We start from the raw sequence: 15,817 nt of genomic DNA, 5'->3' as shown, positions 1-15,817 counted from the left end.
TCAGCACAGCAGTCAGACTCAGTCAAAGCAAGCAAGAGCAGGGGAAGGAGCAAAGGCCCAGACGTGGTGCTGGGGGAAGGGACCGGAGCAGCCAGTCCCTCAAGAACAGAGCAGGGGGAGAATTGTGAAGAACTACTACACCAAGAAAAAGTTTTACGGACTGACAGCCTTCTGTGTTTGTTTATTCACTGGATGTCCACTGGGAAATGGTAATAACTGTTGAAAAAACTAGGATATCGTGTAAAAAGGTACCTGGGCAAAAATCTTCTACTGAAAGTTTTACTTGATTGCACGAAGGAAAAGAATATTTGTATAGCGTTGTTATTTAGTATTTCAGACTACCTTTGCTTTTTATTGACTTGAAAATCTTTTACCTTCCTGCTTTCAGAACTGCAAGCAGGCTGAAAAATCTGGTTTTTTGCACAACTTGTGCATCCTAACTTTGCTGACATCACTTTGTTTGACTTAGAACTGCTTTGACATAGTAATTTATCAGCTGTGTAGCAGACTAATCAGTATGTCCATTAAATTTACGATAACAGTATTTGCAGGCTCTTTGAAGCCACATGTCTGGAAATGGCTTTCTTGTATGTAAAAATTTTGGGCAGAAACAGTTCTTGCAGTGCTCATTAAGAAAATGTCTTCTCTACCAAGGAAAAAAGGAGCCCACGTAAACCCTGTTCGACCTTCACTTCTACATTTACTGAACCTAAGGGGGAGAGAAAGAAAAGCTCTTGAGGCACCTCCATTAGACAATATTCTCCCTTATCAGAGCAGACTGCTGTCTGGTTTCCTGTCTCAAGCTACTTCTTAGAAGGAGAAACAGTCTAGTAAGGATAAAAGATCAGACTTTTGAAAACAAGTGAAGTATGTGGAATGGTATGATAATCTTTCCCTTCCAAATTGAACTTTGTTTTTTGTTGTGTTTTTCTTAAGAGGTTAATTTTGAAGATAATTTAAATGGAAATCCTATCTTTTTATTACGAGGGAAGAATGACAGAAAATACTGTTCTCTTACATAAAGGGTTCTGCTATTTCATGAAATATATGAAACAGAGATTCAATATTTTTTATAGTATGAGGGAGAAGAAAAAAATCTAATCCTAAAGAAAGGAAGCATACATTTATGAATAATAGCCTAAATGATTAATTTGAATGCGGATTTGAACACAGGGCAAATGTCGATGAACCTCTCTGTACCTATGGAAGTGGAAATAAAAAACAACAGGGAGAAGAGCTAGGTAGTGTAGTGGGTACAAATGAAGCAGTGATCAAAGCAGCTTAGACTCTTTAAAAGTGGAAAGTCTGTCATGCCTTCATGGATCAAGTTAGTTTGTTGGTAACGCACACTGACTGCATGATAGGCAGACCATGCGTCTGGTTTTTTTTCCATTCTGACTTAGTTTACTATTAAAAACCTGTTAGAGCTTTATCTTTCCATTTGGCTGATCTACACTTACACTTCCTTCCCCTGGGAGATACTACTACAGCTACAGAACCCTCAAAGGAAACCTCGGCATCAAGTGAATGCTTAACAGGGAAGGGTTAAATCCCTCCTAAAACCAGTTCTGCCAAACTTCATATTCTGGATTGGAAGCAACTAGCCTCGGAATGAAAACACAAAGCTTCAATGCTGACAGCATAAAAGAACTCTAAAAGACCTCCTGTTAGCAGTGTTAATTAATATTAAAAAGTTGGTTTACAAAAGTATTATAATTTTAATTTCAGTCCCTGATTTCGTAGAACTTCTGGCTACAAAAAGGTGCAAACCACAAAATATATTGCATGTATTATACACCAGTTTCCAATATTAAATGCAGTTAAATGCAACACTTTTCCTCTGTCATGGGAAAAAAGACTAAATATGTTTGAAATCCTGTGCAAATTAACAGTACCAGAATTAAGATATTTAATCGGGTTCTAATGGACAAACTCATCCACGGTATTCTAAAATTAACAGAAAAACAACTAAATAAACACAACTGAGAGTAACAAATGAAAATAATCAACAAAATGAAAATAATCAACAAACAACTTACCAAAACTGTGTGGCCAAATTCTTCTTGTTATCTGGATTTCTGAACAGACAAAAAACAAGTTGAGGTAAGGATGTGCACATAATTCAGTAAAAATTATTTTTCACATACAATTAAGCCCTGAAAGAGGAAGTTTAAAGCATGTATTTTGGATACTTCTTAAAAGATACCTGCAATGATCACAAACAACTAACTTTCAGCATCCAAAAGAGCAACAGCAGGAACTAAAAGAATAATTAAAAAATGAGTGAAATAAAAAAGGGGTAAAATGAAAGGGTGGAAGTATTTCTGTCTGTACAGAAAACATGCATATTCTGGCCCATAAGTGACAGAGAAGAATAAACACTCCGTCTTGCATTTTCCTCCAGGGCCCGATTCAAAGCCCACTGAAGTTAATGCAAGTCTTTCTCTTTATTTCAAGGAGGTTTGGCTTGGGTCCTTCAGCTCTTCTTCTGTCAGATCCAAAGCAACAGAAAGATTTATGTTCTCTTTCTGAATTTCCTCTCGATGTTTATCTATGTCTGCCTGCAACAGGGTGGGGGGAGAAGACAAATACAAAAACAGGAGTAAAAAATTTATTTTTATGCCTTCAAACATGCAAAATATGGGACAGCCACACCTATTTATTCCAAAAAAAAGTTAGCGAGCAGTGCCTCAATTTCTGTATTACATCTGGAAGACAGTGAATCTTCTAGTTTGTATGCGGGGAAAATATCTATTCCTTTTGAGATCTGGAAATACAAAGTCCTTACAGTGGACCATTCAGGTTGGGTAAGGGCAGAAGCCAAAACCCTCTTACAAGTATGAGCCTACAGATGTGGACTGTCTGCTGACTTACACTCTTTTTACACCAGTGTAACTCCGTGACTTTAATGGAGCTATTCCAGATCGGCTGATGAGCAAGCGAGCACAGAAAACTGGCTCACAACTTTCTGGAGACTCGAGTGCAAGTTTTCAGCAAAGGGAGCAAAGCTCTCCAGTTCACCACCATAAATATATTGGAGTCGAGGGCGTGCATTAAAGGTTAACTTGGAAACCTCATTATGACATAACACAGGCATCTTAAGCAATCGTGAGTGTGTAGAGACATGATAACTCATTGGGTGGGGATTGGGAGTTGAGGGGCAGTGACAAGGGGCCTGGACGAGGCTACCGATCTGCCAGAAAACAGCCCGAAACAGGAAAGAGCACCACATATGCCACTTGGAATGTGTGACGCAAACCCCAGCCTTGAAACAAAGAACAGGAAACAGCTCTGCTGGCTGCGCTGGGGAGAAAGCACAGAGAAACATTTAGGCGGCCCTCCCTGACCCTATATTCATGAGCAGCTGGAGTCTTTTAAAACAACAACAGTGGGTGGAGGTGTTTGTTCATTGGGTGTGAATAAAAACACTGTCTTTATGCAGGGGACCTGCCCTATTTACAAACAGGCTCCCTTAACATAAGGGAGCGGGAGATTTTTAGACACCACGGGTCATGACGATTAGCTGAAACCTTCCCTAGGACCAGTTGGTTTATTACTGTATTTACAGAATGCCAGCAGCTAAACAGAGCTACAGCTTCATGACATCAAACAGGCAGCGCCCAGCCTGACAGTAAGCACCGTCTTCACAGACAGAGCTAGGGGGATCAGACCATTGCAGGAGTGATTTGGAAAGCTAGGGGTTGCTCCTGGACAGTGCCTCACTTTTGTCCAGTACTGCTCAATAGCTGAGGACCAACATCACTCAGTGTACCCAAGAATCTTTTCCTAAGCCAGCACATGCTTAGCCCTCTACATCCCCGTTTCATATGCACTCGGACTTCATCTCAGGACCTGATTTTCCATGGATATAATGCTTTTATTTTTGAAGCACCCAAATACACATCTGAATAAATGAAATAAGCTGACGACATGAGGAAAGGCACATCTCGTCTAGATGTCATGCAATAGAACAACTTCAACATTTGTTTTCCTTCAAAGCCATGGTTTCAAATACGCTCTCTTCTCTTACATCGCATCGGTTATTTATATACTGTGGGTGGGACATCTAGTATTATCCAATGTGAGAATGTGTTACGGCAAATTATGTGGACAAGTACCACAGTAACATTAATAATTGCTGTGGCGTTTCATGGCTCAAGTTTAACAACGCACATGAGGTGACAACCAGCTAGTACAGCATCTACACAGCAACACGTAGGTGTAGGTTTTATGCCGACAGTATCAGTTCCTTACTTTCTTCATACTGAATCTGGAAATATAAGTAATTTGGTGGTTGTATAACTCCCCACCTCTATTATCTCAGAGCTTTCGACTAATCTCACTCACATTTACATCATTATTTATCTGAAGAATTTTGCTTTTCACTAAACAGGTGTTGCCCAGGTCACATCCTCACAGTACCTAAGGGCTCCCTTGCAGCTCTCCTCCTTAGAAGAAACTTCGCTCGGTTTCTCAGGAAAGGGAGAGACCATTTAGTATCTTCCCCCACCCTTATCCCCGGTCTCCCTTGTCGTCTATAACATATCTGTAACACGGTGTGTGTGTGTGTGTGTGGGGGGGGGAAGTATTTGCCTGCTTGGGAAAAAATAAAAAAGGCCACTCAAGCCAGCTTCAGGTTTTTTATATTTTGATACTAGACAAAATATTCTTAAAAATACAAGAGGAAAGTTGGTTTGAAATGAATCTCTTCTGGGTCAGGCAGGATTATCAAATCCAGATGTAATTCCTCTCACACAAGAAGCAGCTCCTCATGCAATTATCACGACAGTGTATCTTAAAAGTATTCTATGGAAAAATCATTAGTGGTCAGCCAGTGTAATCCTTTGTTTTCAATACAGGTTAATGAACATTTACAGATATTAGTTTAAATAAAGTCAAGTCTTCAAAGCTCTCCCATCAGCCACGCAAATTCAGCTTTTCCCAACAATAAAACCTTCAGAGTTCAGCTCCACAAATAGTGACACTTCCTGAATTTTCAAAGGCGAGGAAGCAAATAAAACACAGCAGACAGTGCAAGTACGGTACGCGAATCACCAGGGGAGTACACAAAGCAACTTTAATGTATTTTTTTCATATAACTCTTGAATGACCACTTGAGCTATTCTGAAGTAGGTCCTTCTCCCGACCTCCGGCTAGGTGCTGTGATCTCCCAGAGTGGGCTTCTGTCGCTGAACCTTCCTTTCCCAGGGCTCCCCTAGCTGTGCCAGGTGCTCACCTGGACAAAGGTCCAAACCAAGTAACTCCTATTCCCATTTCGGCTTTAAAAAAACCAAAACAACCGGCATCCAGAAAAGGGAGGCTAATTACGCTCGTTATTTCTAACTCCAAACTTAACTACTGTGCTGTCCTAGGCGCTATGCGTTTTAACTTCGCCTACATCACAGCTAAGTGGTGCCAAGGTTAGATAACAATATGAGGGATAAATTTTGGAGAGCCGGTCTCATCCTTGACTTCACCAGGAGTTAAACCGGGGACACGGCGCTGCCGATCAGCTTCGCGCTACTGGTGGGACACTGCCAAGAAGCGAACTCCGGCCCTGGCATTTCCCCCACCGCCCTCAGAATCGAGGGAACCCGCTGTACTTTTCACCTCGGTTTCGTCCAGCACGATATCCCGTGCGGGATCCGACGACACGTCGGTCTCTAACCGAAGACGAGCCTGTCACACCCCGGCGGGAGGCCGGGGGCACCGGCCCCGCTCGGCGGGAGGGCGGCCCTGAGGGGCGGGCAGCTCGCAGGCCCCCCCGCCAGGGAGCGCGGACGGCGGGGGAGGGCGCCGCGGGGGAGGCGGCCCCGGCCCCGAGCGGCGCCGCCGGCCACACAGGTGCGCTGCCCGCCCGGCGGGCGCGAGGGACAGCGGCAGCCCGGCCCCCCCCCCCGCCCGCCCTCGCTCCCGCCGCCTCACCGCGCCGGCGGCCACGCAGGAAGTTTCACAGGCCCGCGGAGGGAGCCCTGCTGCGAGCCCCCGCTTCCCCTCCCCGCAGCGGCGGCCGGACGGAGACCCTGCCCCCGCCACCTCCCGGCCCGGCCGCGGCTCCCGCTCCCGGGGTTGCCGGCGGCGTCCCACCCGCTGCCGCCCCGGGCTCCGCGCCGCTCGCAGCGCCTGGAAACTTTCCTCCCCCGGCACCTCCATCCCGCAGCCCGCACAGCCCGGCCCGGCTCCCGCCCCCGCCCTCACACTTACGCTCGGCGGGCGGTGCGGAGGGCGCCGGGCCTCCGTCGGTCCCGCAGGGTCGGGAGTCGCGCTAGGTGGCGGGGGCTGGGGGCGCTCCGGCGGCACCGAGGCGCGAGGCCGGCGTGTCCCGCGGCTTAGGCGCCTCCGCGGTGGCTCCGGGTCTGTGTGCGAGGAGGAGCTGCCCGCCCGCCGCCCTGCCTCCCGCCCTCCGCCCTCCCGCTCGCCTTCCCCCCGGGCTCCTGGCACCGGGCCGCGCTGTCACATGACGCCGGCGCCGCTCACCCTGCCAGGCTCCCCGGGCCGGCGGGGTGAGTGGCGGTGGGAGGGTCACGGTGGGGAGCGCGGCCGGGCGGGCCGGGCGGTTCCCCGCCCGCGGGGTGGAGGCTCCGCCGAGGGGCCGGGGCGAGTCACCGCGCACAAACAGCCGGGCACGCACTGACTCCCCGCTGCCCGCCCTGCCTCCCGGGGGCAGACAGACTCGCACAGACACTAATTATCCCCAGCAGCCCGGGGAGGGGAGGGAGGGGAGCGGGGCCGCCGCCGCCCCGCTGCCAAACCTGCCCGTCCAGCTCCTCCTCCCCGCCCGTGTGTCAGGCAGAGGCGTGCGCCTGGCACCCGGCACCGCAGAGCACCCCTTCCCCTCCCTCCCTCCCTCCGCGCCCACCCCGGCCGACCTGCGGCGGCGGCAGCAAAACAACAGCAACACCCAGCGCCCGGGGGGGAGGAAGGGAGGTGCTCGCTCTGGGGCGCTGCCGCCGAGCTGGCTTCGCCGGCGGGGGCTGGGAAAGGGAGCGGGGCGGTGCGGAGCCGGGCGGCGGTTCCCCCGCCCCTGCCGCCGCGGGGCTGCCCGCGCCGCGCCCCGTCGCGCCGAGGAGGTGGCGGGGCCGGGCGAGGCGAGGCGGGCTGAGGCGCGGGCCGGCGGCCGGAGCGCGGCGGGCGTGGGGCAGAGGGGTCGGCCCGCCTCCGCTTCGGCTTGGCGGCTCGCCCGCCCCGGCCGCCGGCACTGCCGGCTGCCTGAGGCCCGTGCCGAGGTGTTTTTTTATGGCTGCCATCAGCCCGTCGTGCCCGGGTGCGCTCCCGCCGGGGAGAGGCTCCGCGCGGGAGGAAAAGGGGCAGGCAGGGAGCGGAGCCGGCAGCTCCCCTCGGCTCGGCCTCCCCCAGGCGGAGGCGGCGGCCCCGGGGCGCGCCGGCCCCCCCGCGCCGGCCCTGCCTGCCCAGCCCCGCGGCTGGCACCGGCCCGGGGCAGGTGTGTGTGTCCCGGTCCTCCCGTCTCCGGGCTCCTCTCGCAGCTGGAGGGGCAGGAGCGGGGGAGCGGCGGCGGCTGCCGCCCTGCCCGTGGGGTGGCTGGGCTGAGGAGGCCCGGCCTGGCCCCGCGGCGCCGGGCGGGTCCCCGCGCTGCCGAGGCGCAGGGGCACCGGGGCACGCCGTGGCGGTGGGGAGGCTGAATTTTTCCCAAGGCTGCGCTTGCTGCTTGACACAGAAGTTTCAGCGGGGTGCACTGCACGTAGCGCCTGTGAAACGGCAGCTGCTTATCTCCATAACCGCGGATAGACCGAGGGACTTCGCTCAGAGCAATGCTTTTTAAAAAAAATATATCCTGGCCTACTGTCTCAGCTCCATTGGTTAGGGAAAGGTGCTCCCAGTAATTCACTGCATTGTGCTTACAGCTGTTATAGTGTGCCATAGAAACTCAAGTCCTTTCCTGATTGATACATGGTGCCTAAAAATGACGCCAAGGAAGAGGCAAATGCTGCGCTTGGCAAGGCCCTCTCCTGCAGTGCAAACTGCGTGGACAGATGAAAAGCCAGCGATGCTTCTTGTGGACGGGGAGGTCAGCCTGCAGGACTCCCATTACATGCTTTGTCTTGTGGGTGAAGTCAGTGGTAGGTGCTGAGCATCTCTGACTCCGCAGGATCAGTCTGTGTATTTAACTGCCTGAATAGGACCCTAATGTAACATACCTGGTTTTTGCATGTTTGGGTTGAAATTTCTGTTCTCTTTGATTATTATTAACCCAGTCCATAATGCTGTAAAAGCAAAACAAAGCGGGAAGGGGAAAGGATCGAGGAAGTGTTTTCAAACACGCTGCTGTGTGCAGGCGCGTGTTCGCTCTATGTCTCTATTTCTAGGATGTTTTAATGCATCCCTTGACTTAGCTTGCTAGTCTGTATGGCTTTAAAAAGCAAACTAAGAAACCAATCTGAAGCCCTGAAGGGTATGACTCAATGACATAACAATAAATTGTAGTATCTCCTGCTAAGTAATTACACCGTATCATGTCACAACAAGGTATTGTTGAAATACTTTCATGTAGCTCATAAAGTGTCATTTTTTTATTAAAAGCCCATAAAATAAACAGAATTGCTGTGTTAGAACATACACATGGGCACAAAACATTTCATTAGGGCTCTGAAAAGGAGCTGCCGTAGTTTTTTTGCATGAACATGCTCAAGATAAAGTAGTTACGTCCCAGTTTTGCATTCTTTTGTTCTGGGAACTAGCAGAGGCTATACGGCTAACTAGAACCCTTAGGTCAGAGGCAGAGCTGTTTTGATGTCAAATCATGAGAAATGCCAAAATACTTAGTAGTAGCTAGCATGCTGCTCCTGCTAAAGTCACTGGGTTTTCCTGCTAACTATTACCTAGTTCTGGCCTCAGATGAACCTGTTTTAATCCGGTGTAATTTTAACTGTCTTCTTGTGAAGTCACTTTGGATTTATATTGGCAAATGAGAGGAGAGGGAGTATTGTAAATTATGCTTTTGCGGTGCCAAGCAAGATTGTACACCTGTCAGCATTTCGTTGCCTTCCTGTGTTTGGTTTTCATACTTTAACAATTCAAAAATTTGAAGGGATGTTCAGATTCTGAAGGGAGCAGACTCTCATTGATTTTAATGGGAAATGAAAAACCAGGAGGGAGAAGCTGGGAACACAGAGAGTCCTTGCCATCTGGTTAACAGTCTCGGCAGCTTTAACCAGGTCTGGAAGTGTTTCTAGATCAAAGGACTGGCTGATGGCAGCCCTTAACGTCTTCCATAACACCTCCTCCATCCCTGCTCTGCCCATCATCCCTGCAGCATTTCAAATGTTGACGTACTGAATGACTTTTCTCTCAAAACAGAAGGAAGAGAAGTGGTATGCAAGTCCTTGGTATTGTAAGAATAAAGAATATTGCTTGGGTGTCCTTTGGTTTGTAGCACATGGCATGAGCCCTTGCCATGAGATGGAGCATTTGACATGACAGGACCTTGAGGATCCATACTCTCAAGCAGCAGGGAGAGTGTTGGCACATACAAATATCTGGTGTAAGCAGACAGGAGGTGGTACACAGAGTGGGTGGAGGGGAACGTGTGGATCTTTGGTGTGAACAAATCAGTATTAAAATGTTAAATGAAAGGGTATAATATCTTCAGATGTCTGTTAAAGGACCAAATCCAGCCATGGTGACATGAACCCTTGCTACAATCAGCTAAATTCCCACTTCGATGAATGTGACTTAGATTGTACATAAATTTAGGGCTTTTAAAGGTAAAAGCCCTAAATTTCCCCAAAATCAGTTAAAAATAAAAGAAGTAGTTAAGAATTTTGTGTACTTTTTCAGTCCTTAATTCAACTTTGGGTTATGGGGTGAAGTTGGAATGGTTTGCTGGTCCCGAGCAATGCAAGTGTTAAGCTGGAGTTTCTTCCAAGTTGCTCTGTGTTACAAAAAATTTACTAGATAGTCAGTGAGCGGTATTTATGCAGGGAAAATGTCCACTGGAAACGGTGGACTTTTCCCTTAGTCCACAGATACAGGGTAAGGCCAAGGCCTAGACATGTTTGAGGTATTTGGATATCTGTGTATAAACTACTGTGTTCTGCAGAGTTTCAGGTCAGATAGTCACCTCGTACATCTGGTACTCACTGAACTGCTTCTGGAATGAATGAGAGAGAGGTCGCCACATAGCCAGCAATATTCATTATTTTTGTTAAACACAGTTCACATCTTGGAAGAGCCATAAATTTCGCACTTAAAATGGTATTTATTTATTGCACCCCAAATGTGTAATCTCAGCAGTACGGTGACGATACGGGCCAGTGATGTACTTCCAAGTTTTTAGAAATGTGGAAGTTGAGACAGTAGGAGTTTAAATAGGAGTTTAAATGATTTAGAAGCTTAGGTATGTGTACGCTGCAGTCGCAGACATACCTGAGCTGATTTTAAACTAGTCAGCTGGGGAGCTGGTAGCAATCCAGCTGTGGCAGCGTGGAACTTGGAGCCGGCTGGAAAACATGCCCAAAAAGCTGGGTAAATACTTGAGTGGTTAGGTTGGCCTGAACCCAATGACTAGGCTACCACCAGTGCCCAAGCTAGCTAATTTAAAGCTTGCCCGGCTATGTTTACACTGTATTGCAGTCACATCAGTTGTGACTATAGTACATACATACCCTCCTGTGAATTCTGTGACTCAGCCCCATCTTTTGGCAGATGATTCCCGTGCCGTCCCGGGCACTTTGTGGGTAGCGTCAACTCACTGGTTCCTGGGAAAGGCTTTTTCAGGTATTACAAACCTCACAGTACAACATAAGATGCACTTTTATTGGGTTGAAACTTCCCGTATTGAAATGGTGGGCTCTCATCTTGTAGCCACTCGGGCACGTGAGCAACCCATGAGTCAGCCCGCGTGTTTGCATAATTGGGACCTTATTGTTTGCTCGGAGGAAGGGCAAGGCGGCGGTGAGCAGCCAGGCTTCCCGGCTCTGTCGCGCAGGTGCGGGCAAGAGGAAACCACCGGAGGAGCTTGGGCAGAGCTGGTGTTGAGGTGCATGGGGCCTAGGGCAGAGGCAAACGCGTGAACCCCTCCCTGCCTCCCTCCTCCTGCCCGCACGCTGGGTGGTGAGTCCTGCTGCCTGACCTGGCCCAGGTTCCTCCTCCCTGCCTGCCCCTTCCTGTGGCCCGAGGACCCAGACAATTGCTGTAGTTCCTCACCCCTCAAGTGAATTCTCATTTTGTGCAGAAACAAATTTCAAACACCACAACACAAGGCTCTTTTGTGTTCACCGCCTCACACAAGGAAAGGATGGATGGCTGCTCTTTCTAGTTAAAACCACCGAGTCGCACATGACTGCCTTTAATAAAAAAACAGCTCTCCGAGGGTCAGCCCTCAAGTCCACTGCAGCAATTGAAATTAGAGAGACAACATTTGGGGCTGGGGGGGGTGTGTGTGTGTTGACTTTCTTTTTACATGTTGATATTTTTGAGAACAAGCATGTTTTTGTTGCAGGTGTAACTGCTACTGAAGGCTGCTGGGCTTGAATGTCATTATTTGAAGTGTAGAAAGATTGTTGTATTAAGTATTGATGTCCAAGATGTAGTTGAGGGACACTTGAGATTTCCATAGCAGAAAGAATAGCAGCAATTTTGGAGGTAATAGCAGATACGTGTGTGTAAAGACTGTTGAGTTTGGAGACCAAATTCTCATCAAATTTATGCTGACGTGAACTCGAGAGGAGGTGTGGACGTTGATGTAATTGAGAACACAGTCTTGCCATCTGTGTAGATGCTCTGTCTCTTACTACTGTTCTTGAGCCTTTATTACTATGATGACATTTTCCTCAGTACTGGGGCTGGAATTTCTCCTGAGAGTGTAGAACAGGAAACAGAAAGATGATGTGATTTGCTCATACAAAAAATAAATGCAGGCAGTGGTTTGGTTATAAAAGTTCTGTTACTTTTAGTCTCTGTCCACTGTTCCTTCCCAACAGAAGGCAATGGGAAACACGTGGATAAGAGGTTACTCTGTTCAGCTCAGTTCACTGGATATAAAATGTAAACTAGTCTGCTTACGTAGCTGTTGACTTTCGCTGTATAAAGATTTGCTCCATGTTCTAAAATACGCTGTGAAAGTCTTGAATCGATGGGAAGTCCAGAGAAGTAATTCTGCTCTTTGCTATTCTCAAAAAAATCTTCTTATGCACCAGTTAGACAGAAAGTTGAATCATTAACAGATGAAAGTTGACTTTGCTGTACAAAAAGTAATTTATATGTATCTATTTATGTCTATTGAGGGTCCATATCATGTAAAAGTCACTTTGACTTTGCTCAGTCAGGCAATTCAATGGATGCGATGCCAGATTCCTCTTAGGAGAAAAACAGTTCTTGGTTCTTCCAGGAGATAGTTAAGGCTATCTAACTACAGTAGCCTATAGTTAAGGCTGCTATTCCTCCAGTTATTATTTACTTGCTTGACTGATGGGAAAATAGGTAAATTTGAAGATACTCTGGTAATTTTTTTTTGTTTAATTAAAGCATTTCTTTCCCCATTTTGTCATGTTTTATTATGTATGGCATCAGCTTTATATAACTTGAGTAGGACACAGATTGACCTTTGGAGGTCTCATATATCCAGAGATCACAGGTTTTTAGGTGTCCTGCTAGAATGGAGGAATAACTTTGGTCTAATTTGGGCGATTGAGAGGTATCTTAAAATATGGAAGATGCTAACACCCATTGTTGAATTTTTTTCCTCCTTTCACATTTGGGGAGTTTGTTTTCTTGTGTAGTTTAGGATGTACTGTCAGAAATTAAAGAGTCCAATTCAGGTCTGACATAACTCCATTGAGTTACTGGAATTTCCACAGTCACAAATGACTCATAATGCTCAATATTCAAAAACAGCCTCCAAAAGCGTGCAATTTTGGGAAGCAATGTTTTTTTAGGCTTTTTTTTCTTGCAAAGCTGGTATTGCATGAAAAATGTATACTAGCAGAATTTGAAAAGTTAATGTAGGACTGAAAGATGTTGCATCTCTTTTACTCTAATGTCATTAAATACTTAGTGAAAAGTTAGCACATTTCTTTGCTGAATTGTGAGGTCCTGAAATGACTTATCAGCCAAAACGTAGAATTTAATTCCTTTGCCTGAAGAGATGTACTGAAGTTGGTATGATATTGGTTCCTTCCCTTGCTGTTGGAAAAAACTTTGCAGAATCTGACCAGTTTGAACCAGCTGCCATCTTTAGATAATTTTTTGTATATTAAAAATATGTATCAGTATATTAAAAATACCACTATATAAAAAAAGTATTTCAGTAAAGGCAGTGACAGCCTGGAGAAGAAATGGCTTCAGGGGGACTTAACAGCAGCCCCCCCCCAGCACCTATGGGGAGGTTACTGAGAAGTTGAAGCTGGAGCTGGGGAGCAGAGTGTGGGAATGGGAGACGGTGGCCACAAAACCGAGGGAATGGAGGGGGGGGTGTTTCCAGCCAAAACAAGAAAAAACAGTCTTTTGCCATGAAGTTTTGGAACAGGTTGCCCAGAGAGGCTCTTAAATCTTTTCAAAAGGTTTTCAGGATGTGACTGGACAAAGCCTGGACAAATCCATTCTGAATTCAGAGATGAACCTACTCTGAACAGGAGATTGGACTAAATGACCTCCTGAGCTCCCTTCCAACTTGACTGACGCTGTGATTCTGTGATTCTGCATTAAGTACTACTTTCAGGGGAAGGTAAGGATCATTATGTGCTTTAAAATCAGGCTGTTCATGGCAGCCAGTACCTATAAAATATTATACTTGTTAAATAGAAAGCCTGAATGAAAACAAATTGCAAGTTAAAATTACCATAATGCAGATATTAAAAACAACATAAAGGAATGGCCAGTGGCTACCATCTTCCATACTTCTATGTAGTACTATATACTCCAGCAAGAATGGTATCTGTTGGTTAAAAACAGAGAACAAGTGCTGTTCTCTGTTTTTACCAGCAATACCATAAATTTTATTATTCTTCCCTTTACTGCATATTCTAAGTATTAGAAGGAAAAAAGTGTTTGGGAAAATACATCCTTTCAAAAATATATTTTCTTTTCTTATATCAACAAGTCTAATTTTTTTAACAGAACTGCTGTTTTCATGATACTTCCAAATTACTTTTGTAAAGCAATGTTATTTAGAATTTCAATGTATAAACAAAAAGATTAACGTTCTGGGTAATATCAGTTATAGTGTGAAATATAGTCCCCTTATATGAAATGTAATTCTTTGCCTTCTACACAGATGCCTAGTAATATCATTATTGATCCACCTATTCTAATGAAAAGTGATTTGACAGAAAATTTTAATTACATACTTAGCAATACACTTTCTGTAGTAAGGAAAATATATCTTTCTGTCTGCAGAACAAGATTCTAAGCTCATAAATTAATGAGAGAAAACACCTGTTAGATGACTGTTGCTTTGACCAGCCATGCCTCACACTTCCAACTACAGTATGAAGCATAGATGAAATTTCACTAATACAATATGGGCAAATACTTTGAGACAGTACAGCCAGCAGAAATTTGAGATGAGGATTATCTTGTAGGTCTGGTTTTTCATCCTAGCTAGGGTGTGTTACCTTAATAAGTAAGCCAAATAATTACTTATTTACAGATTCAGCAAATGGTAAGGTCACACTGGAATTTCTGAGCAAAGAACCACACGGAACTGATTGGTTAAAGTGGCCTGAATTTCTTTAAAATACTGCGCTAGTAGTTAGAATTCAAGCAAAGTCTATGGGATTGTAAAAGAAAAGGTACTGGGATAGAAGGGGATGTGGCATTCAGAGCATCCAAAGGCATGGTGAGGTACTACATAGGTATCCTGCCTACAGCTCAGTTTACTGTTCAGGATTTCATTAAGAAATATTGAGTGACATTAAAATGATGTAAAAGCAAAGAAACTATTTCACAATATGTGCAAGTCTTCCAGTTGTGCTCATAGTTTTTTCAATACAATAGGAAAAACATTTGTACAGTGTGTTTCGCCAGACACCTTCGTAATTTTTCATGAATCAGATAAAACTAGCACCAGAAAAACATTTTCCAGTCTAAGCTTTAAGGGAACACTCACCATTTCTGTTCCTTAATCTACAACACTTCATGTTAGTTCAAAAATGACCAGGTCTTTTTTAAGTCCTCAGCTTTTTGATGTGCGTCTTGAGACACTTCTGAAGGAATCGGATTGTCAAAAAGTGGAGGAGTGAGTACATCCTAGAAATCGTTCTCTGTTGGCATTTCTCATGGCAAACTGGGCTTTTTGTTTGTTTGTTTGTTTTTTAATTTTGTTGCTGGTGACTGAAGGAGGAAATAGAATTGAAATGTCTGTATATATATATCTATGCACTACAAGCACTGGAGTCATGACCACCTACTTGCCTTCTCGGTGCAATTAACATCCCTCATTTAATATCGCTTTTTTTATTTACATAAACCCTGTCTTTTAAATGTGCAAATGGAATGGACCTGTGTCTGCCCTGTTTTACATGATTTGGGAAAACTCTACTAACTTAAGTGGACTAACTCTACACTTATGTAGAATGGTGTCAGAGACTATTTCAAGTACAGTACTGCACACGTAGCTTGCGAATATTTGGATTATTGAAGAGTATCTAAATGGCCTTTGTTTAATTAAAAATTGCACATGAGTTAAAAGCTCCAGTATCAATATAACTGAGGAGCATTTGAGGAGCTGTGAGATATAAAACTGGGGTGGCAGGTATATGCAAAAAACCAGGGAAGGTGAAACAGGGCTTCTGTTCACAAAATCTGCCTACAAAATCACATTGCCATGTGATGTTAATTAATTCTTATTCACTTCTGGTCC

General features: G+C 45.8%; 1 protein-coding gene across 2 annotated transcripts in view; it reads right to left on the bottom strand.

Annotated features, from left to right (window-relative positions):
• KLF3 (KLF transcription factor 3) overlaps window positions 1-6,806 on the bottom strand; it is a 28,404-nt gene extending 21,598 nt beyond the window's left edge. The window contains exons 1-2 of one of the 2 annotated variants that reach the window (XM_075499929.1): window positions 6,205-6,806; window positions 2,040-2,078 (exon numbers count right to left, since the gene is read on the bottom strand). The gene's annotated coding sequence lies outside the window, so the exon portion shown is untranslated. Of the gene's footprint in view, window positions 1-2,039; window positions 2,079-5,610; window positions 5,723-6,204 lie in introns of those variants that run through there. The other variant, XM_075499930.1, reaches the window with a different exon arrangement.
• Window positions 6,807-15,817: the final 9,011 nt, after the last annotated feature.

The sequence above is a fragment of the Mycteria americana genome, chromosome 4 (assembly GCF_035582795.1).
Source record: "Mycteria americana isolate JAX WOST 10 ecotype Jacksonville Zoo and Gardens chromosome 4, USCA_MyAme_1.0, whole genome shotgun sequence".
NCBI classification, from domain to species: domain Eukaryota; kingdom Metazoa; phylum Chordata; class Aves; order Ciconiiformes; family Ciconiidae; genus Mycteria; species Mycteria americana.
The sequence above is the reverse complement of the archived record's forward strand: the minus strand, read 5'-3'. Positions and strand labels throughout refer to the sequence as shown.